Here is a 23,447-nt window from a genome sequence, read left to right on the forward strand (position 1 = left end):
CAATTTTACACAAATTAGTGATATTACTGAAATATCACATGCTTTACTAATTAAAAAGAAATTGTAATTCTAAATAATAATAGGTCTGAATATTTGACAAACTGTTGACTAGATACAACTTTTTTGCTCCCGTGAAAATAAAGAAATTTTTGAATTGTTTTATGCATTGTTCAGTGTGAAAAAAATGCATCTTCCCCATGCTGTCCAATATAAGAACTTGTGATATCAATATATGGATATAAATATGCCACCAGTTGCTGTTTTTGGATTTTTGGTATGATCTATTGTACCATTTTCTAGTTTTTGAGCCACGGCATGCTCATCATCAGATGGATGCGTTACTGGGGCATTATATTGGGGACCAAGTGTAGCAAGATGTTGTGGTGATGGTCACTACACTGCATTGTAATATTTGTAGCAAATCTGTTTCCATAATATATATTATCTGGTAAAACACACAAATATACACAGTGTTTAGCTGCAGCTTTTACATTTCTTCACATTACATCCAGTGTTTATCTTCTGTGAATAAGTGTAAAACCAAGAGCAGCTAAATACTGTGTATATTTTTGTCTATTACCTGATAATGTACATTATGGGAATGGATTTATGATGCAGTGCACTCACCATCACCACAGTATCTAGCTACACTTGGTCTACAATATGGTGTTTCTGTTCACCTCCATCTGATGATGAGCATGCAGTGGCTCAAAAATTAGTTAACAGAATAATAAATTACAGCAAAAATCCAAAAAAGTGACTGGTTGCATATTTATATCCAAATAAATCACCAATAATAACATGTGCATCTATTCAAGAGAAAATTTTCATACAGCGTACGTATAATAGGTGCATCTTACTTCAATAGTGAAGAATTGCATCACATAACCTAACACGCACAGTACAAGGGTGGTTTGAAAAGTTCTCGTAATAGAATAGAAAAAAAGTACTTAAATCACTGAAACTTTTGTTTTATTTTTCAATGCAGTGTAGATTAATGCACTTGGTCCAATGATGTTCTAGTGCTTGAGCCCATCTTGAAAATGAGTTTCCTCCACGTCTGCAAAATAGATGTCAACTTTGGCTATAATTCTTCTTTTGAAGTGAATCTTCATCCACCAAAAAACATTTTCAGTTTTGGGAAGAGATAGAAGTCTTATGAAGCCATATCAGGTGAATAAGGTGGCTGTGGAAACAATTCATACCTCAGTTCGTATAATTTTGTCATGGGAACGTCACATGTATTTGATCCAGAGTCAAGAATCGTGGCACCCATCTTGCAGGTCATTTTTTCATTTCTAATTCTTCGGTTAAAATGTGACATACCCTTTCAAATGACATCTGGCAAATGTGAGAAATTTCACACACTTTCAATCAGCAATCCTCCATAACCATTTTGTGCACTTTTGCACCGATTTCTGGAGTAGTGACATCTTGGCCGACTACTGCACAGATAATCATCCAAGCTCTCCCAACCAAGTTTAAATTCATTTGTCCACTTGGCAACATTTGAATATGGAGGAGCAGAGTCCCCCAGTGTATTCTGGAAATCGGCATAAATGTCCTTTTCTTTCATACCTTTCTTTATGAATTTTGATTAGGATGTGCTATTAAATAGCTAGGAGATAGTATGATTGTCTGGCTGCCAGTTAGCGCTAGTTTATTAAGTTCACGTCTATAATTAGACGCTATCCAGGGTGCATGTGTAGTATTCTACAACAGACACAAACTAGCCTTACACACCATGTTACTCTGGGAAGCCGAGTAATGAACCAAAGAGCTACCACCTAGTCATATTATTGAGCTCTGTCTTTAAACTCCTGGAAAGACTTCTCTATAACGGCATTGCCACCAAAACTCTGGAGTCAGTTCCCGTGGAGGAAGTTGGGTTCCACCCTGCGCCAGCTGGACAGACCAGGTTATGTCACTAACTATGTACATAGAGGCTGGGTACCAAAGGAAATTAAAAACATCAGCAGTTTTCATAGATCTGTCTGCTGCCTATGACACTGTCTGGAGACATGTCCTATTGTACAAATTCATGCAAACAATCCATTGCCTGAGAACTACCAGACTTATAGATACCATGCTTGCTGCCAGAACATTCCAAGTAGTAACAGGAGAACAGATAAGCATCCAAGTAACCCCAAACAACGGCCTACCGCAGGGCTCCGTGTTGGATCCACTACTGTTCAGCTTGTATATTGCCAATATGCCATCCACATCTCCCAGGAAGTTTAGGTACACAGACGATTGGGTCTTGGCAACACAACACAAGAACTTTGAGGCCATGGAAACAACATTGACACCTGACTTGGAGACATTAATTACATACTTTTGATAAATGGAGATTACAGCCAAATCCTACAAAAAGCGAAACTACATGTTCCCATCTCAATAATAAATTAGCAAGCAAACAACTTGACGTTCGTCTCGAGGAAAATTGACTCCGATCTAATGAGAATCCAAGTACTTTGGAGTCACTTTGGACACAGCACTCACTTATAAACAACATCTGGAAAATACTGCAGCCAAACTAAAGACAAGGAATAATATTTTCCAGAAGCTGTGTGGCACTACTTGGGGCACTTTGGTTGACACATTACACACATTGGCACTCAGACTGGTCTACTCAACCATGGGGTACTGCACTCCGATCTGGATGAACAATTTTTATACAAAAGAAATCAATGTGCAGCTGAATAGCACAATGCAAACTTTCAGCGGAACCGTCAGATCAACCCCAACACATTGGCTGCCAATTCTGAGCCACATACCACCTGTGGACCTATGTCAGAGGAATGCTCTTCTCCAGGAATATAGGAAGATAATCGACAATGCCCAATTTCCTATACACTGCAACATGTCTGACCTGGAATGAACAGACTTAGGTCTAGACATCCAACAATGATAACAGCCAAGAAATTGCAAAGTATAAACTTTAATGCAATAAAGACTTGGAAGGAACAATGGCGAGAGGTGTGCCCTGAGCATTGTCAAGCACTCCCCTGCATCACTGAGAGATTGCCTGGATATGAACTACCATGTAAAATATGGTCATCCCTTAACAGAATACACACAAATCACAGATGATGTGCAGATACTCTTTACAAATTGGGTAAAACACCAACTCCCAACTGTGACTGTGGAGCCAACAGACAGACCATCCACCAAATTGTCCAAGAGTGCGACAGAAGAGTATACAGTGCAAGTTCAGTGATTTTCTGATGGCAACAGATAATGCAATAGACTTTATACATAATCTTGATGTTTTTATTTAATGATATTGCCCATTATCTGTATGTTATACTCTTCTTATATAGCACATTTTGTTGTGTTTTTTATGTATATCTTTGTTTAAATATTTGTAAGAAGCTTAAAATGATGTGCATTGCCATATGCTAAACATAAAAATAAATAAATAAATACATTTCTTTATGAAGTACTTAATCACTGCTCGAATCTCAATTTTTTTTCCATCTTTGCAAATCACTACACAGGAACAACAAAAGAGCCATGTCACTGCTACAGCTCTCTTCCAAGACCACTGATGTGGCACATGTTTACAGGCAACAGTCCAATGAATATCATGTGAACAACTCATTGCGCTAGCGCTAACCTCTTGTGGTGATTCCGAGAACTTTTCAAGCCACCCTCATATATAGCATTTATATACAGAAAAATGATCTGTAAAATGAAGCTATCATTAAATTAAGACGAAAAAAAAATCTATAGTCCCTTTCAGATGACAAAGAGAAGAAATGATTACTGAAAATGGATGGAAGATATAAATGAAGGAAGAAGATATTCAGTACGCCTTTAGCTCTGAGGTAATTTGAGATGGATCACTAGATAATCTCACATGTTCAACATGGATCATTAGCTTGCTTGGTCATAGTCTGCAATGAAAATCAGCTGTGACCTTGATTAAGGAACCATACTAGTATTCATGTAGGTGACTTAAGAAAAACAAGTAAAACATAAACTAGAACCCACTCATATCCCTGAAACTGAGCCTAGTGTCTTAACAGCTATGGCACCTCAACACTTGCACAGTACTACAAGTGCAGGAAAGCACAGCAGAACATGATGAGGCTATGGGGGGAAGGGAATAACTGATAATTTCTCAAGGTATAATTAATCACATAAGAACACAACAATACAAGTTTTCATGTGTAGTGTTTTAATTGTCTCCCTTGTCTTGATTACTTTTTTTCTTAGCACATTTCAAACTATAACCAGAGGTGAGATCATCAGAGACTGAACAGTTTCTCAAGGATGGAAGAACAAACTGGCCAATAACCATGTTGGAGGAATTATCCTTCAAAGTAAATCATCCCGTATGGAAGCTATGTTAGTTAGCCTGGTTCAAATGGTGTGGTTTGAAAAAAGAATTACTTTTATGGAAATCTTCAAGGGTTTAGTACATCTAGCACATTTCATCAGTTGAGCCAGAAATACCACATAAAGCTTAGCACATTATTCTTGTATCTAAACATGTACTCACCAAATCTAAGTCAGATGTTTTTTCACTGCTGCACTATCTCATTTTGCTACTACATCCTTCGTTCATTAAATTTAGTAACCAGCTCATGTGATATTGTTGAAAACTTTTGCATACTTACATGTTGCTGCTTTGGATGTTCCACAGGCACTATTTTTTTGCTTGGTTTTAAACATGATCTTAGTTCTTACATATAATACACTGCCAAATTCTGGTACACACTCAAATGTACCCAAGTAATTGAAAAATCAGTGTGCACAAGAAGCTATAATAAAATAAAACATGGTTTGTGGATAAATCCAATTTGCTAATGCAGTCCTTCAAGAACACAATCATACAAATATAACGCATTAAGAGACACACTGCTCATACTTTGTAAAAACAAGCAAAGTTTTAATACAAATTGAAATGGAATAACAGTAGTAAAGTGAAGAGGTAAATAATAATAAACCCTATCTTATTGCATGATTGTTTTAACAGAACAATTATTTATAGAAATTTCTGTTTTGTTAAGGCAGTGACTGGTACGAGAGAGAAAGTTACATTTTTTATGTGACAGGAGCAAGAAACCGGTGCAGCCCTGTATATATTGCTCAGAGTGGCCTTAATGCCCAAGAAACTAGTAATGCATAACTGAAAAAATTATTACCTGCTATGGCTAGTAGAAGCGCCATGTTGTTTACATTAATGCAGACACAACATTACTGGACAGAAGCTTCTGACAAAGGACTGTCACTGGTTGGCAGCAGGCAATATTTTCTCTTAAACAGGCAGACATTAAGCTAAGGGCTAGTGACTTACATAAAATGAAATGAAAGCAATGTTGAAAACATATTCACTAGAAACCTAGTCAACACTAGGTTGCTGACTGCATACATTATACAGGGTGTTAAAAAAAGGTACGGCCAAACTTTCAGGAAACATTCCTCACACACAAATAAAGAAAGGATGTTATGTGGACAAGTGTCCGGAAATGCTTAATTTCCATGTTAGAGCTCATTTTAGTTTCGTCAGTATGTACTGTACTTCCTCGATTCACCGCCAGTTGGCCCAATTGAAGGAAGGTAATGTTGACTTCGATGTTTGTGTTGACATGCGACTCATTGCTCTACAGTACTAGCATCAAGCACATCAGTACGTAGCATCAACAGGTTAGTGTTCATCACGAACGTGGTTTTGCAGTCAGTGCAATGTTTATAAATGTGGAGTTGGCAGATGCCCATTTGACGTATGGATTAGCACGGGGCAATAGCTGTGGCATGGTACATTTGTATCGAAACAGATTTCCAGAACGAAGGTGTCCCGACAGGAAGACGTTTGAAGCAATTGATCAGCGTCTTAGGGAGCACGGAACATTTCAGCCTATGACTCGCGACTGAGGAAGACCTAGAACAACGAGGACACCTGCAATGGACGAGGCAATTCTTCGTGCAGTTGACGATAACCCTAATGTCAGCGTCAGAGAAGTTGCTGCTGTACAAAGTAATGTTGACCACGTGACTGTATGGAGAGTGCTACGGGAGAACCAGTTGTTTCCATACCATGTACAGCGTGTGCAGGCACTATCAGCAGCTGATTGGCCTCCATGGGTCCACTTATGCGAATGGTTCATCCAACAATGTGTCAATCCTCATTTCAGTGCAAATGTTCTCTTTACGGATGAGGCTTCATTCCAACATGATCAAATTGTAAATTTTCACAATCAACATATGTGGGCTGACGAGAACCCGCACGGAATTGTGCAATCACGTCATCAACATATTTTCTGTGAACGTTTGGACAGGCATTGTTGGTGATGTCTTGATTGGGCCCCATGTTCTTCCACCTACGCTCAATGGAGCACATTATCATGATTTCATATGGGATACCCTACCTGTGCTGCTAGAACATGTGCCTTTACAAGTACAACACAACATGTGGTTCATGCACGATGAAGCTCCTGCACATTTCAGTCGAAGTGTTTGTACGCTTCTCAACAACAGAGTTGGTGACCGACGGATTGGTAGAGGCGGACCAATTCCATGGCCTCCACGCTCTCCTCACCTCAACCCTCTTGACTTTCATTTATGGGGCATTTGAAAGCTCTTGTCTATGCAACCCCGGTACCAAATGTAGAGACTCTTCGTGCTAGTATTGTGGACGGCTGTGATACAATACGCCATTCTCCAGGGCTGCATCAGCGCATCAGGGATTCCATACAACGGAGGGTGGATGAATGTATCCTCACTAACGGAGGACATTTTAAACATTTCCTGTAACAAAGTGTTTGAAGTCACACTGGTACGTTCTGTTGCTGTGTGTTTCCATTCCATGATTAATGTGATTTGAAGAGAAGTAATAAAATGAGCTCTAACATGGAAGGTAAGCGTTTCTGGACACATGTCCACATAACATATTTTCTTTCTTTGTGCGTGAGGAATTTTTCCTGAGAGTTTGGCCGTACCTTTTTGTAACACCCTGTAGACTTCTGAACACAGTCTCGTTTGGTAGCTTGCAAGTTTCAGAAGTTAAGAGCAGATTCCCTCACAAGACATTCAGGTAAAGCTATAAAAAACACAATATTACATCCACAAAATCTAGCGCTGTACAAGCTATACTATGTAAGTCATGATATGAAGTGTGGCAGAGTTTATTTCAGGTACCACTTTCACTTTTCCTGTTCCATTCCATTTTCAAAATGGTTCAAATGGCTCTGAGCACTATGGGACTCAACATCTTAGGTCATAAGTCCCCTAGAACTTAGAACTACTTAAACCTAACTAACCTAAGGACAGCACACACACCCATGCCCGAGGCAGGATTCGAACCTGCGACCGTAGCAGCTTCGCGGTTCCGGACTGCAGCGCCAGAACCGCACGGCCACCGTGGCCGGCCTCCATTTTCAAATGGTGTGCTGGAATAAGGAGTGTAAGAAAGATGGTCATTCCATACGAATGTTCCAGGTGCACTACTTATCCTATACAGCAACCTGTCACCATCTAAAATGGTCCAGTCACAGGCATCTCCTGTCTATAAAAGGTGGGGGCAACTTGTGAAAGCAACTAAATTATACAGGGTTATTACAAATGATTGAAGCGATTTCACAGCTCTACAATTACTTTATTATTTGAGATATTTTCAAAATGCTTTGCACACACATACAAAAACTCAAAAAGTTTTTTTAGGCATTCACAAATGTACGATGTATGCCCCTTAAGTGATTCGGCAGACATCAAGCCAATAATCAAGTTCCTCCCACACTCAGCGCAGCATGTTCCCATCAATGAGTTCGAAAGCATCATTGATACGAGCTCGCAGTTCTGGCACGTTTCTTGGTAGAGGAAGTTTAAACACTGAATCTTTCACATAACCCCACAGAAAGAAATCACATGGGGTTAAGTCAGGAGAGCGTGGAGGCCATGACATGAATTGCTGATCATGATCTCCACCACGACCGATTCATCGGTTTTCCACTCTCCTGTTTAAGAAATGCCAAACATCATGATGGAAGTGCGGTGGAGCACCATCCTGTTGAAAGATGAAGTCGGCGCTGTCGGTCTCCAGTTGTGGCATGAGCCAATTTTCCGCGGGCTACGCGTGAAACTTGTCCGCACGCGTTCAACCGTTTCTTCGCTCACTGCAGGCCGACCCGTTGATTTCCCCTTACAGTGGCACCCAGAAGCTTTAAACTGCGTATACCATTGCCGAATGGAGTTAGCAGTTGGTGGATCTTTGTTGAACTTCGTCCTGGCATGTCGTTGCACTGTTATGACTGACTGATGTGAGTGCATTTCAAGCACGACATACGCTTTCTCGGCTCCTGTCGCCATTTTGTCTCACTGCGCTCTCGAGCGCTCTGACGGCAGAAACCTGAAGTGCGGCTTCAGCCGAACAAAACTTTATGAGTTTTTCTACATATCTGTAGTGTGTCGTGACCATATGTCAATGAATGGAGCTACAGTGAATTTATGAAATCGCTTCAATCATTTGTAATAGCCCTGTATATCAGTAGTGCAGCATTATATCTGGGAATGACAGTTAAATGATTTGGCAGAAGAAAGTGCTAACACTCAGTTGAGTAGGGATTTGACTGATCACCCTATCTGTTATATATTCAGTGTACTGCATGCTGATAACAAGTAATTTTACATGTATTATTAGAAAGAACTGTCTTTTATATGAACTGTTTTGTCTTACAGCCTTTATGTTCCTGTCTTTGAATTTAATCAAACATATAACATGCAATATCTCAAGATATACCCTTGTAGGTTAACAATTTCTTCAGCTGACTCCTTCAATCAACCAGTTGTCTACACAGATGAATGGCTGCTATGAAACTGTATTTAACCACTAACTCAACCACCCAGTAGCTAAACATTCTGCACTTACCATTACCAATTACTTCAATAGTTGCTTCAGCACCCATTCCATTTTAATTATTTCCACCAGGAACATTCACATTTAAGAGTTCTTTCTTCTTAGTGCAAGGACCAGATCCTCTAAATTGCATAGGTGGAAACTGACTCACCAATATGTCTTCCATTCTTGTAATCACACGGGCTTAAACTTCGCTAGTCCCCTCTCATTTCTCTTACCTTCCACTACTCACAAACTTTCCCTCACCCCTTGTTTTGTGATTAAAATCTTTTCTGTTCACATTTTGTTACTCCACTGAGAGCCCCTTGGCTCTGCCTCTATCATGCCTCCCACTACCTCCACATTCCCTAAATGCCCCACACATTTTAGCTCCTTTAAGCTGAACCACATCATTCACCTCCTCCCTCTCCCATTAACCTGAAGAACCGCTCATTAACAGTTAATGTCAATGCAACTACAGGTGTATGTATTTGAGTGTCTTTTGTCATTGTTACATTTTCAGTTAGAAGACTGGATTGATGCAACTCCCCAAATAAATCTATTTGTCTCTGCATAACTACTAAAACCTACACCCAATTTAACCTGTTAATTGTAGCCAAGCCTTGGTATTCCTCTATAATTTTTACTTCTGACACTTTCTGCCATTACTAAATTAAGTATTCCTTTCATCCTTTATTCATATTGCGCAACAAGTTTCTTTTCTCCACAATTCAATGCAGAACTTCTTCACAAATTATTTGATTTACCTAGCTACCCTTCCAAATTCTTCTGTGGCACTTCATTTTGAATCTGTGTTTACCTCTAATGACAGTCTGCAGTTTATATCCTCTTTGCTTCTGCCATTATGTTTTTTTGTAATTCAAATAGGAAAACTTGTCTGCTACTATCTGTGCTTCATTTCCTAATTTAATTCCATTCACATTACCTGACTGAATCTGGCTGCCTTCCATCACTTTTGTTTTACTTCCGATCATGTTCCTCTTACAACCTCTTTCCAAGACACTGTTAATTTCAGTCAACTAATCTTCTACTCCTTTGCTGTCTGTGACAGGAACTGCAGTGTCATTAGCAAACATTGAAGTTATTATTTCTCCTCCCAGAACTTTAATTCTCTTGTCAAATTTCTCCTTGGTTTCCTTTGCTGCTTGTTTTTATGTATCGACTGAATAAAAAGGAGGACAGCCTACAACCATTCTCAACCACAGCCACCATTGCATGTCTTTCAGTACTTACAACTTTAGACTGGTTTCAATACAAATTGTAGACAAACTTACACTCCCTGATGGTTTCGGAATTTCAAAGACTATTTTTCATTCAACAATGTCAAAAGCTTTGTCTAAATCCTCAAAAGGTGTAAATTAAGGTTTGCGTTTTCTCTGCTGATCTCTTAAGATAAGTCTTAGGGTTAGAAATGCCTCACATTTTCCATTTCTCCAGAATCCAAACTGCGCTTCGGCTAGGTCAGCTTTTACCAGCTATTCCATTCTTGTTGGTATTTTGCAACTGACTGCTAACAGCTGCACCTATCGCCACTTGCCTTCTTTGGTAGTGGAATGACTATACTCTCCTTGAAGTCTGAGAGTAATCTGCTTGTCTTACATGTCCCACACACTACATGGAATAGTTCCCATCATTGATTCTCAAAAGAAGCTTAATAATTCAGAGGCAATATCATCTATTCCAGGTGCCGTATTTCATCTTAAGTCCCCTGTGCTTTGTCAAATTCTTCTAGCATATTGAATTCTCCCATCTAAGCTTCACCTACTTCACCTTGCCTTCCAATAACATTGTTTCGAATTTCTTTCCGTATAAAGCCCTTTCATGTATTCCTTACACCTTTCAAACTACCCCTCTTTGCTTAGAATTGGCTTGTAATCTGAACTCTTGATCTTCATACAGCTACTTCTCCATTCTCAAAACATATCTTTTTTTTAAAAAAATTCCAATAATTAGTATCTACATTACCTGTAACTGTGTGTGCTTCCTTTACAGCTTTGCGTTTTTCCTCATCCATTCCTATTTCCTTATTTTACATCTTCTGTAAATATATTTTTTTAGATGTCAGTATTCCCTTTCGCCTGGTTAATTTACTGTATTTTTATATTTTTTGCATTTCATGAATTATGGGCTGTACAAGGATTTATAGTGGACCTAGTCTTTTTAACCACTTGTTTGTTTGCCGTTTTCACTACTTCTTATTCCAGAATGACACATTTATTTTCTATTGTACTTCCCCTTCCATTCTGCCCCTCAATTGTTACCTAATGCTCTAACTGAAACTCTCAACTATTTGTGTTCATTTCAACTTATACTAGTTTGCCCATCTTTCTCCAATTTCTTGAGCCTCAATCTGCATTTTATAACTAATAAATTATGTTCAGAGTCCACATCCATTCCTGGATATGTTTTGTGATTTAAGTCTGGTTTATAAATTGCTGTCTTACCATTACATACTCTAGCTAAAACCCTCTAGCATCCCCAAATATCTTCCACATACATCAACTTCTTACATGACTCTTAAACAAAGTGTTTGAAATGACTAAATTGTGCTCTGTGCAAAATTCTACCAAACAGTTTCCCTTTTCATTCCTTTCCCTCAGTCAATCTCCAACTATTTTTCCTTCTTTTCTTTTTCCTACTCATGAATTAAAGTCCCTATCACAATTAAATTTTCATCTCCATTAACAGAATGAGTAATTTCTTAATCTCTTCTTCACTTATGAAGTTAGTTAGAATATTTACTCACATTAATGTGTGGGTCATGGCATCTATAATCCACTCACTATGCTTTACATATGAGTTTACATACATTCCTATTTTCTTGGTTGCTGGTACTACTAATCCAGTACTACTCCTATTTGATTTTGTGTTGATGATCCTGTACTCACCTGAACAGAAATCCTATTTTCTTCTTGCCACTGCACATAACTAATTCCTATATCTAATTTCATCCCTTTCACTATCTTTTCAAGTTCAACTTACAAAAGAGTATTGCTGTTGTCAAACTGAAGATTCATTTGAACACTACAGTGCTTTCTAAACATGGTCCTATTAGGGCTGGTAGGCCTTCCTCCAACTTTCGAATTAACTTCCCAGCTAGTCATAGGCGAGACCAACAGTTCAAAATCACAGTTCAAGTTCACATCTTTTACTTCAACAAAAAATTGTCAGAAGTGAAAAGTGTCAGATAAAAATTCTAGAAATAGCCATAGATTAAATCTGGATCTGTAGTCTGGTACTTGCCACTGAGCTCCACTCTCTATAGTAATAAAGCATCCATCATTCCATTATTCAGCCCACCGAACAACAATTTTGTCTTCCTGATGGTATCATTCCGTTGCGTAGTAACTGCCTGGTGATGCAAATATTGTACTATTTTACTAAGGAGGATGGCATTACCATTAAGCCATATTGTAGAGCTGCATATCTTCAGGAAGTATAATTAATTGTTGGATGTGAGGTCTGTCAGTTATGCAAAACACCATTTCTCTCAGTACCCAAACATGTTTTGGCACTACTGTGGCATCATCAGTGGGTTTTCGTTTTTATTTATTCTTTACATTTGATGTGCATGAATTTTCTGGATCACTTGTGTGTTAATGACTACAGGTAGCTTGTCATGTTTTCATGTGGCAAGCACTTCCATTCTCCACATCATGCTGAGGTGTTCTGATGCAAACATAACTATAACAAGTATTTTCCTCAAATAACATAATAAAACACTTTTCACTTCACCAGAACACAGTGTGATTGTGGTTTGTTATCAATTAACAAACCACAATCACAATGTGTTCCGGTGAACTGAAAAGTGTTTTACTACGTTATTTGTGGAAAATACTTGTTATAGTTACATGTGCATCGTAACACCTCATCATGATGCGGAGAATGGAAGTGCTTGCCACACGAAAGCATGATAAGCTACCTGTAGTCACTAACATACAAGTGATCCAGAAAATTCATGCACACCAAATGTAAAGAATAAATAAAAACGAAAACCCACTGATGATGGCACAGTGGTGCTGAAACATGTTTGGGTACTGAGACAAACGGTGTTTTGCATAACTGGCGGACCTCGCATCCAACAATTTTAACTGCAAACATGGCCAATACAAGGAGCTGCAAATCAAAATGAAGTATAATTAATGGCTGTAGCTTCCCTATTCTCTCAGTACTAGTATAGGAAGGCTGTGTTGACTAATATTACATGGCCACATCTCAGGCAGTTACTCTGACTAACACCCAAGCAACTTCTGAGAAGACTGCTGCATCTCTTCAGGAACCATATGCTAATCTGGTGTCTCTTCTTGAATGTGGCTGCAACTAAAGTATGGCTATATGTATCATTGAGCAAAGAAACCAACTCCACCACTGAAATGTCCTTGGATCTGTAGGAGAGGGTGACGGTTGTTTGGGGGAAGAGACCAAACAGCGAGGCCATCGGTCTCATCGGATTAGGGAAGGATGGGGAAGGAAGTCGGCCATGCCCTTTTAAAGGAACCATACCGGCATTTGCCTAGACCGATTTAGGGAAATCACGGAGAACTTAAATCAGGATGGCCAGATGCGGGATTGAACTGTCGTCCTCCCGAATGCAAGTCCAGTGTGCTAACGACTGCACCACCTTGCTCAAGGAGAGAATGAACTTCCAGTAAAAAATGAGTAATTGAAAGACAATGATGACATTGTGCTATTACCTGTTAATTTCCAAAGCATGAATAGGCTACAGGGCTACAGTGAGGGGGTTGCCATCCTTATTTTCTTATTTTTGGCATTGCAAGTAAGTTTTTACTTGAATACAGTACATACATATCAAGCTTCTAGATTGGGTGGTTGGTCTGCAGTAAAAAGGAACCAAACTACAGGGTCATCAGTCCCTTTTTCCTGACACAAGCAAGGCTCAAGGTACAAAAACACCCAACACCACACCTAAAATGAAAACGAATGGAATGAACAAAAAACGGGGAAAACATACACCACAAGGAAAAGCAGAAGAGGGTATTAAAACCATAGAGCATATGGCCTGGGCTGGCTGACCACAATAATAGAAGAGGATGAGCCAGCCACTCTGCAACACATTAAAATGTCCACCCCAAAAAGACAAGGCCAGATGAACACATGTAGGGAAGAGACAACCACCAAGACAAATAAATGCAAGGGAAGTGTGACGGAGTTAAAATGGATGGAGAGTGGCGAGCTCAGAGAGAAGGCTAAATGCCCACCCTTACATGGTACGATGAAAACCAACCCACAAATAAAATGTAAAATGAAATCTGTTGTTGAGGCATTGTTGCCCAAAACTGAAGGTAGGGTATTGGGAAGATTAAGTCTGTCGCAGAGCAGCTGAAAGTGGGCAGTCCAGCAAGATTTTGACGACATTCATATGTGAGCCACAGTGACACCGAGGTGGGTCATCGCGACGGAGGAGGTAGCCATGTATTAGCCACGTGTGGCCAATGTGGAGCCGGTAGAGAACCAGAGAGTCCCTGTGAGGGGCCCACATGGAGGTCTTCCACACATTCACAGTCTCCTTAAGGGCACACAGTTGGTTGTGCATACTGAGAATATGCCATTCCATCTCCCAAAGCTGAAAAACCTTGTGGTGTAATAATGATCACAGGTCAGTTACAGAGATGCCAATCTCCAGAAGCAGTTTCCGTGTAGCCTGCTCGGCCAGCCTGTCAGCAAGTTCATTTCCTGGGATTCCGATGTGGCCTGAGGTCCACACAAATACCATGGAATGATGGACTCCTGGATGGACCCCTGGATGATTCCTACCAAAGGATGGTGGGGGTAGCACTGGTCGATAGCTTGTAGGCTGCTCAAGGAGTCAGTACAGAGAAGAAATGACTCGCCAGGGAATGAAATGAGCGGATGCGCTCAACAGCACGAGAAATGACTGCCAGCTTTGCAATGAAAACACTGCAGCCATCTGGCAAGGAGTGCTGTTCAATATGTCCTCCACGAAGATACGAGAAGCCAACGTAACCATCAGCCATTGAGCTGTCAATGTAAACCACTTCATGGTCCAGGTACATGTCAAGAATTTAGGGAAAATGATAGCATAGAGCCGCAGGGTTAATTGAGTCCTTAGGGCCATGTGAAAGGTCCAGGCGAAGCTTCGGCCTAGGTGTACACGATGGAGGTGTACTTGAATGGACCTCGAGTATAGGTGGTAAAGCCAAGGACTCCACTTCAGACAGAAGAGATTGGACGCAAACTGCAATCGTAAGCCCTGACCTGGGTCTCCGATGCAGGAGATGAACTGTCGTGGATGGGAAGAGGAGATGGTAATTTGGATGCTCAGGAGAACTATGAATGTGTGCAAAGTAACTGGCAAGCGGTTGTGCATGACTAATCTTCAATGGAGGGACTCTGGCCTCCACCTGGACGCTGGTCACCAGACTCGTCCTAAAAGCTCCTGTTGCCAGTCGAACACCACAGTGGTGCACTGGGTGGAGTAAACGCAATGCTGAGGGTGCCGCCAAACCATAAATCAGACTCCCATAGTCAAAGCGGGATTGAACAAGGGCTCTGTAGAGCCGCAGCAGCGTAGAGTGTTCTGCACCCTTTGGTGTTGCTCAGGCAGTGGAGGGCATTGAAGTGCAGCCAACACTTCCACTTCAGCTGATGAAGATGAGGAAACCACATCAATTAGGCATCAAAAACTAGTCCTCGGAATCGATAAGTCTCCACTACAGCGAGTGGATTGTCATTGAGGTAAACTTCTGGTTCCAGATGAATGGTATGACACTGCAGAACTGCATGACACATGACTTCGCAGCTGAAAACTGGAAGCTGTGGGCTAGAGCCCATGACTGTGCCTTATGGATGGCTCCCTGTAGGTGCCGCTCAGCAACACCAGTACTGGAGGAGCAGTACGAAATCCAGAAGTTGTCTGCATAGAGAGAAGGCGAGACCGGCGGCCCGACAGCTGCTGCTAAACCATTAATGGCCACTAAAAACAGAGATACACTCAATACAGAGCCCTGTAGGACCCCAGTATCCTTAATATGGGCAGGGGGGAGGGGGGAGGGAACTATGGGAGGCACCAACTTGGACATAGAAAATCAACGCGATAGGAAATTTTGGATAAAAATCGGGAGCGGGCCGCGGAGACCCCACTCATATAATGTGGCAAGGATATGATGTCGCCAGGTCATGTCATAAGCTTTTCGTAAAACAAAAAAGACAGCAACCAGGTGTTGGTGTATGGAAAAGGCTGTTCAGATGGCAGACTCGAGGGAAACTAGATTATTAATGGTACAGCGACCCTGGTTGAAACCGCCTTGGTATGGAGCCAGTAGGCCATGTGACTCCAGGACTCAATACAACTGCCAACTTACCATAAATTCTAACAGCTTACAAAGAACATTGGTGAGGCTGATGGGCCGATAGCCATCCACATCAAGTGGGTTTTTACAGGGTCTGAGCACTGGAATGATGGTGCTCTCCCACCATTGTGATGGAAAGATGCCATTGCACCAGATTCAGTTGAAGATGACGAGGAGATGTCACTTCTAATCGGATGAGAGTTGTTTGATCATCTGATGGTGGATCCAATCTGGCCCAGGAGCTTTGTTGGGGAAATGTGCAAGGACATTGAGGAGCTCCCACTCTGTAAATGGATCAATATAGGGTTCACTGTGATGTTCAGTGAACGAGGGGCTTTCCTTTCCATCCGCCGTCTGAGGTTGAGAAATGCTAGGGGATAATTCTCTAACACGGAGGCTCAAGCATAGTGCTCGGCAATCGCGTTTGCATCGGTAGATAACGTGCCACTGATGTTAATGCCAGTAACACCTGTCAGGGTCTGGTACCCACAAACGTGTCTGATCTTCGTCCAGACTTGGGAAGGTGATGTACAGCACTCAATGGTCAAGACGTACCACTCCCAACTCGCCTGTTTCCATCATTTTATACTCTGGCGAATGCAGGCACTGAACCGTTTAAAAGCTATTAGGTGCTCTTGGGAAGGGTGCCACTTATGTTGCTGTAGAGCTTGCTGGCACTCTTTAATGGCCTCAGCTATTTCCGGCGACCACCAAGGTACTGACTTTTGTGGGGGGCATCCCAAAGAACAAGGGATCGTGTTTTCCACCACAAAAATGATCATTCTAGTGACCTGCTGACCTGCTCAACTACACATCGATGGCACCATGGGAGGGGGGGGGGGGAAATCAGTGGTGACGGCAGAGGTGAAAGCTTCGCAGTCTGCCTTGTTTAAAGCACATCTTGGTAGACGTCCATGGGAATGGCACTGGGGGAGTGACAGGAAGATGGGAAAGTAGTCACTACCACACAAGTCATTGTGTGCTCTCAAAGTTTCGACATCTCTACCTCGACCAGTAACCACAGTGCCATCCGACAAGGGGTTATGGGCATTAAAATCTCCCAAAAGTTTTAGGGAATTGATAAATCAGTGCAGCCAATGCATTCAGGGGCACTTCACCATCTGGAGGAAGATATACGTTGCAGACAGTCATTCCCTGTGTCGTCCTTATCCTGACAGCCACAGCTTCAAGAGGGGTTTGAAGGGGCACAGGTTCACTGCATACTGAGTTCTTCAGGACATAGACACACATTCCATGTGACACTCTATTATAGTCGCTATGGTTCTTGTAATATTCCCTTGCCACTTACAACCATATGGAAGACAATACAGTGAAGATCTTTGATAATGGGCTAAATTTTGCACCCTTTCCAAAAATGATGTCAATAGTAGAATACATCAGCTCCATGGATCACATTGCAGCTTCACTGCATCCAGAAGGAGCAGAAGAGTTTAGATACAAAGCTTATAGAGCACTTACCAAAGAGCCAATGTTAATTTCCACATCTCCGAGAATGAGCAATCTGCCACTAAACAAGGGCAATGCAGTGGTCCTAATGTCATGTGTGGTCTAGAATAAAAACATTTTCAATCTTTGGAATGACATTGCCTGTAAATAATATCAGAATAGGGAAAAGTAGTTGCTACTCACCATATAGTGGAGACACTGAGCTGCAGGGAGGCACAATTAAAAAAAAAAAACATGCGGTCCACAAGGTCTTCATCGGAAATAGACATCATAGAAACACACACACACATGCAAATGCAACTTATGCACTCATGACCACACTCTCTGACTGCTGAGGCCACACTGCGAACAGCAACACATAATGGGAGAAGCAACAGGATGGTGGAGGTAAGGAGGAGGCTGGGGTGTGAAGCGGTAGGGATAGCAGGGTAGGGGTGGCAGATGGTAAAGTGCAGCTTGCGAGAGCATACAGGAATGAGGCGGAGAGAGGGTAGGGCAGCTAGGGGCAGTCGGGAGGTTCAATGCGGGGTGGAGGGGGTTAGCGGCAAAGGAGAGAAGTAAAAAGACTGTGTGTGTGTTGGTGGAATAGAGGGCTGTGAAGTGCTGGAATGGGAACACTTAAGAAGCTTGAGGGGTAAGGACAATGACGAACGAACATTCAGGCCACCAGGCTTACGGAAACATAGGATATGTTGCAGGGAGTGTTCCCACGTGTGCAATTCAGAAAAGCTGGTATTGTTGGGAAGGATTCAGATGGCACAGGCTGTGAAGCAGTCAGTGAAATGTAGATCATAACGTTGGGTGGTATGCTCAGCAACAAAATGGTCCAGCTGTTTCACAGTCACAGTTTGTTGGTGGCCATTCATGCAGACAGACAGCTTGTTGGTTGTCATGTCCATGTAGAATGCAACACATTGGTTGCAGCTTAGCTGGTAAATCACATGACTGTTTTCACAGGTAGCCCTGCATTTGATGGGCTGTGTGATGCTTGTGACCCAAATGGAGTTGGTGATGGTTGGAGGATGTATGTGACAGGTCTTGCATCTAAGTCTATCACAGGGATATGAGCTATGGGTCACGGGGCTGGGAGCAGGAGTTGTATGGGGATGGACAAGAATATTGTATAGTTTCAGTAGGCAGTGGAATAGCACTGTGACAGTGGTGGGGAAGGATAGTGGGTATGATTTTTCTTATTTTAGGGAACGACAAGAGGTAGTTGAAACCCTGATGCAGAATGTGAGTCAGTTGCTCCAGTCCTTGGTGGTACTGAGTCACGAGGGGAATGCTGCTCTCTGGCCAGATGGTGGGACTTTGGGTGGTTATGGGTAAATGGAGAGACGAGGCAGGGGGGACCTATTTTTGTAGAAGGTTGGGAGGGTTATTATAGTCTGTGAAGGTCTCAGTGAGACCCCTCGGTATACTTTTAGAGGGACCGCTCATCACTTCAGACGCAATGGCAGGTGGCTAGGTGTTGTATGGAAGTGACTTCTTGGTATGGAATGTGTGGCAGCTGAAGTGGAGATATTGCTGCTGGTTGGTACATTTGGTATGGACAAAGTCACCTATGAGGTGGAGGTCAACATCAAGGAAGGTGGCATGTTGGGTTGAATAGGACCAGTTGAAGCAAACAGGGGAGATGGTGTTGAGGTTCCTGGAGGAATGTGGACAGGGTGTCCTCATCCTCAATCCAGATCATGAAGGTGTCACGAAGAATCTGAACCAAGTGAGGAGTAAGAAGTTCTGGGTGTTTAGAAGTGGTTCCTCTGGCTGGTCCATGAATAGTTTGGCATAGAATGGTGCCATGTAGGTGCCCATAGCCATATCTTGGATTTGTTTGTAGGTAATGACTTTAAAGGACACATAACTGTGGGTGGGGATATGGTTTGTCATGGTGACCAGGAAGGAGGTAGTAGGTTTGGAATCCGTTGGGCACTGGGAAAGGTAGTGTTCAATAGTAGTAAGGCCATGGGCATTAGGGATGTTAGTGCAAAGAGATGTAGCATCAATAAGTGATGAGCATAGCACTATGTGGTAAAGGAACAGGAACTCGAGAGAGTCGGTGGATGACATAGTTCGGTATCGTTCACATAGTAGGACAGGTTGCGGGGAATAAGCTGAAGGTGTTGGTCTATAAGAGCAGAGATTCTCTCAGTGGGGACACAATAATGAGCCACAATGAAGTGTCCTGGGTGTTTAGGTTTAAGGACTTTAGGAAGAATGTAGAAGGAAGGAGTGCGGGTAGTGGGCAGGGGTGAGGGGAGAGATGGACTCTGGGGAAAGGTTCTGGGAAAGACTAAGGATTTGAGGAGAGACTAGAGATCCTGCTGGATTTCTGGAATGGGCTCACTGTGGCAGAGTTTGTAGGTGGATGAATCCGACAGCTGGTGGAGCCCCTCTGCCAGGTAATCCTTGCAGTTCAAACAACAGTGGTGAAGCCTTTGTCAGCAGGTACGATTATAAGGTCAGGATCAGTTTTTAGGGGGTGGATTGCAGTTCTTTCTATGGATGTGAGGTTAGTCTGCATGTTGAGGGATTTGGGGAATGATGGTGAATAAAGGTTGAGATTAAGAAATTCTAGCAAGTTAACAGGGGATGATTTTGTGGCAATGGGGGCAGATCACAGTTCGGTGGGAGCAGCATTTGGTCTTTGTTTCACTGGTAGGATTGGTAGTAAAAAAGTGTTTCCTCTTTAGTCTGGGAGAAGGAGAGAAGGTCTTTAACAAGTCCTGCGTGACTGAATTTGTGAGTGGAGCAAAAGGTGAGGCTTTTGGAAAGGACTGATACTTCTGCAGGGCTAAGGCTTTTTTTTTTGGGGGGGGGGGGGGGGGGGGGGGGGCGGAGTGCAGGACTACTTTGGTGTCACTGTGGAAGGAAGGCTGGCAGCCAGAGATGGGTAATTTTATGGTGAGGCCATTTGAAGGGATTCCACAAGCCAAGCAAAAACACAGGAACAGTATATGGGACTGGGTTCTGGCTGGGGATAAGGACACTTTTCTCTATTGACGCAGATGGAAGGAGCAAGGTTCCACGGTGGAGGATAAAAAATGTGTAAAAATATGTTACAAATGCAGAAATGCAAAAGTACACCCAAACACATCGGAAAAACCACAAAAAGGATGGAACGGATGAAGTAAGGGGAAACGAGATGAAATCTGAGAGAGTAGGCCATAGTGAAAGGCAGAGACCAACTGAAATTGGCGTGTGAAGACACTATGAGATCAAAGAAAAAATAAATAAAAAGATTGTAATGTAGGTTGCAGGTCTGTGGGTGGTTAAGTGTGACATTCTCGTAACCCTTCTGGCCTAAACTTTTGTTAGGCATTGTCCCTTACCCATCTAGCACCTTCCCTGTTCTCTTTCCAGCACTATACAGCCCTCTATTCCACCAATGCACCCACAGATTTTTTTACTTTTCTCCTTTCCCACTAGTCCTCCCCCTCCCTGCCCTCCATCTAACCTCCCGACTGCACCTAGCAGCCCTACCCTATACCCACCTCATCCTTGTATGCTCCCACAAGCAGCACTTCACCATCCCCCACCCCTACCCTGGTATCCCTCCCCCTCCCCACCCCAGCCTCCTCCTAACCCCCATCATCTGGTTGCTTCTCGGATCATGCACTGCTGTTTGCAGTCTGGCCTCAGCAGCCAGAAAGTGTGGTCATGTCTGTGTGAGTTGCATCCGTGTGTGTGTGTGTGTGTGTGTGGTTTTTTTTTTTTTCTTTTTTTTATGACAGCCTTGTTGGCCAAAAGCTCACTTTCTGACAGTCGTTTTGCTGTGCAAGTCTGCGACTCAGCATCTCCATTATACGGTGAGTAGCAACTATTCTTTTCATAATATTGTTACATTCCATCTTGGATTTTCCATTGTTTGATATTGCCTACAGACAGCTAGATGTCAGTCCTATAAATAAAGTCAAGAACAACACTGATTCATCTCAATTACTCACACTTGCCATGTAGCATTACCAAGAGTCTTCAAACACACAGCTGTGTCACCCCACTACATGATCTTCTAAGATACACATGGAAGGCATTTCTCTAAGACCTACAATTAGTAATACTGATGCATCTACAGATCACCTGACAAAATACCTGAAACACATCCTCAGTGAATATGTGTGCAAGTGTGAATACTATAGTCACAATTCTGCTCACTTTGTGCAACATGTCAGTCAACTGTGACTCCAGTAAATGGATATGATGTCAGTTTTGATGTGATCTCCCTCTTTACAAGAATACCATTTACTGAATACTCAGAACTAATCAAGGAAATGGTCAACAACTATTTCACTGAACATTTTGGTCACATTCTGATGTTAACACATCTTCTGTTTGATGGAAAATATTATGAGCAAACCAGTGGCTTGGGAACAGGTAATCCATTATCACCCGGCTGTTGAAACCTGTATATGAAACATGTTGAAGCAAAGGCAGTAGAATCTGCCAAATTCAACATGTTTTTCTATTGATATGTGGATGACAAGTCTGTGATGCCTTATCGAAGGAAAGAGCTTGAAGAGTTCTTGGAGCATTTAAACTCCATCCACCTTAACAAAGTCCATGATGGAACTTGAAAATGTGCAAAGCTACCTCTCCTTGGCATGTTAGTGAGAGAAAACTGGACGGTTCCTGGGTTACAATGTATATAGAAAACCCACACACACTGACCTCTGTCTCCTCTATCCTAGCCACAACTATATGTCACAAAGAAGTTGGGAGCTACAGACGCTGGTCCATAGAGCTCAAATACTTTCAGATGAGGATAGCCATGCCAAAGAATTACAATACCTATGGATAGCATTCTGAAAAAATAGGTACTCACATCATCAAACTGAATGAGTTTTGGAGTCAAAATCTCGAAGACCTGAGAAATGGGTTTAGACTGAGACAGAAAAAGAGAAGCTAATAATTGCTTATCTACCTTATGTTGGCCCAATTTCGAAAATGATTGGCAGAATACCACAGAAACATGGTATCCAATGTATTTTACTTCCATCAAAACAGATAAAAAAATCTCATTTGTAATGTCAGAGGTAATCTAGGTCTCCAAACACAGGCTGTTTACCGCACTGTATTCAAATGTGACAAGTCTTACATGACACACAAAATTAGAATAACTGAACGGAGATGTACAGAACATCAGTGACACACCTGACTAAAATAACCAAACAAATCACCTGCCGCTGAGCATTGCCTCCACTATTACTAAAAAATGAAATACAGGGAGACCAGTATTGCAGTGCAAATGTCCAGTTTCTGGGCCATAATTATCAAGGAGGCTATCAAAATAAAGGTATCAGAAAATCTAATAAATGAGAAGGGTTTCAATTCAACCACAGCTTGAAGACCAGCACTTAATTTGTTAAGAGTTTTCTGGCCATTAAATTCACCAGAGATGAGAAACAACAATAAAAAGTGCATTTCAGAGAACATTGCTATCAGCTCTGGAAAACAAAAGTGTGTCGAAGGATGTGGTAGGCATCAGGAGTCAAACTCAGCTCTAACCAGCTTTGTGGGACCAGCAGATTTTAATTGTTTGGTTGGAGTACACATAACAGCACCTGAAGAAGCCTATTGGATCAGTGTTCAAAATATTGTGAAGAAAATGGAAACAGAAATTCAGCTGTATTTATAGAACCATACTATTAATGAAGCCTGCTAAGGAAATGTGAGAGATCACATATACAACTGGCTTGCTAGCAATTCACCACCACCAGGAAGGGAAACATCTGGAGAACAGAGGACAACGCACTGGTATTTGTTCATTGTAGATGCTCTGGGCACATAAT

General features: G+C 41.9%; 1 protein-coding gene across 1 annotated transcript in view; it reads right to left on the minus strand.

Moving 5' to 3' along the window:
* LOC126172008 (serine/threonine-protein phosphatase 6 regulatory ankyrin repeat subunit C-like) overlaps positions 1-23,447 on the minus strand; it is a 34,386-nt gene that overhangs the window by 5,165 nt on the left and 5,774 nt on the right. The window lies entirely within an intron of this gene.

The sequence above is a fragment of the Schistocerca cancellata genome, chromosome 1 (assembly GCF_023864275.1).
Source record: "Schistocerca cancellata isolate TAMUIC-IGC-003103 chromosome 1, iqSchCanc2.1, whole genome shotgun sequence".
In the NCBI taxonomy this organism is placed as follows: domain Eukaryota; kingdom Metazoa; phylum Arthropoda; class Insecta; order Orthoptera; family Acrididae; genus Schistocerca; species Schistocerca cancellata.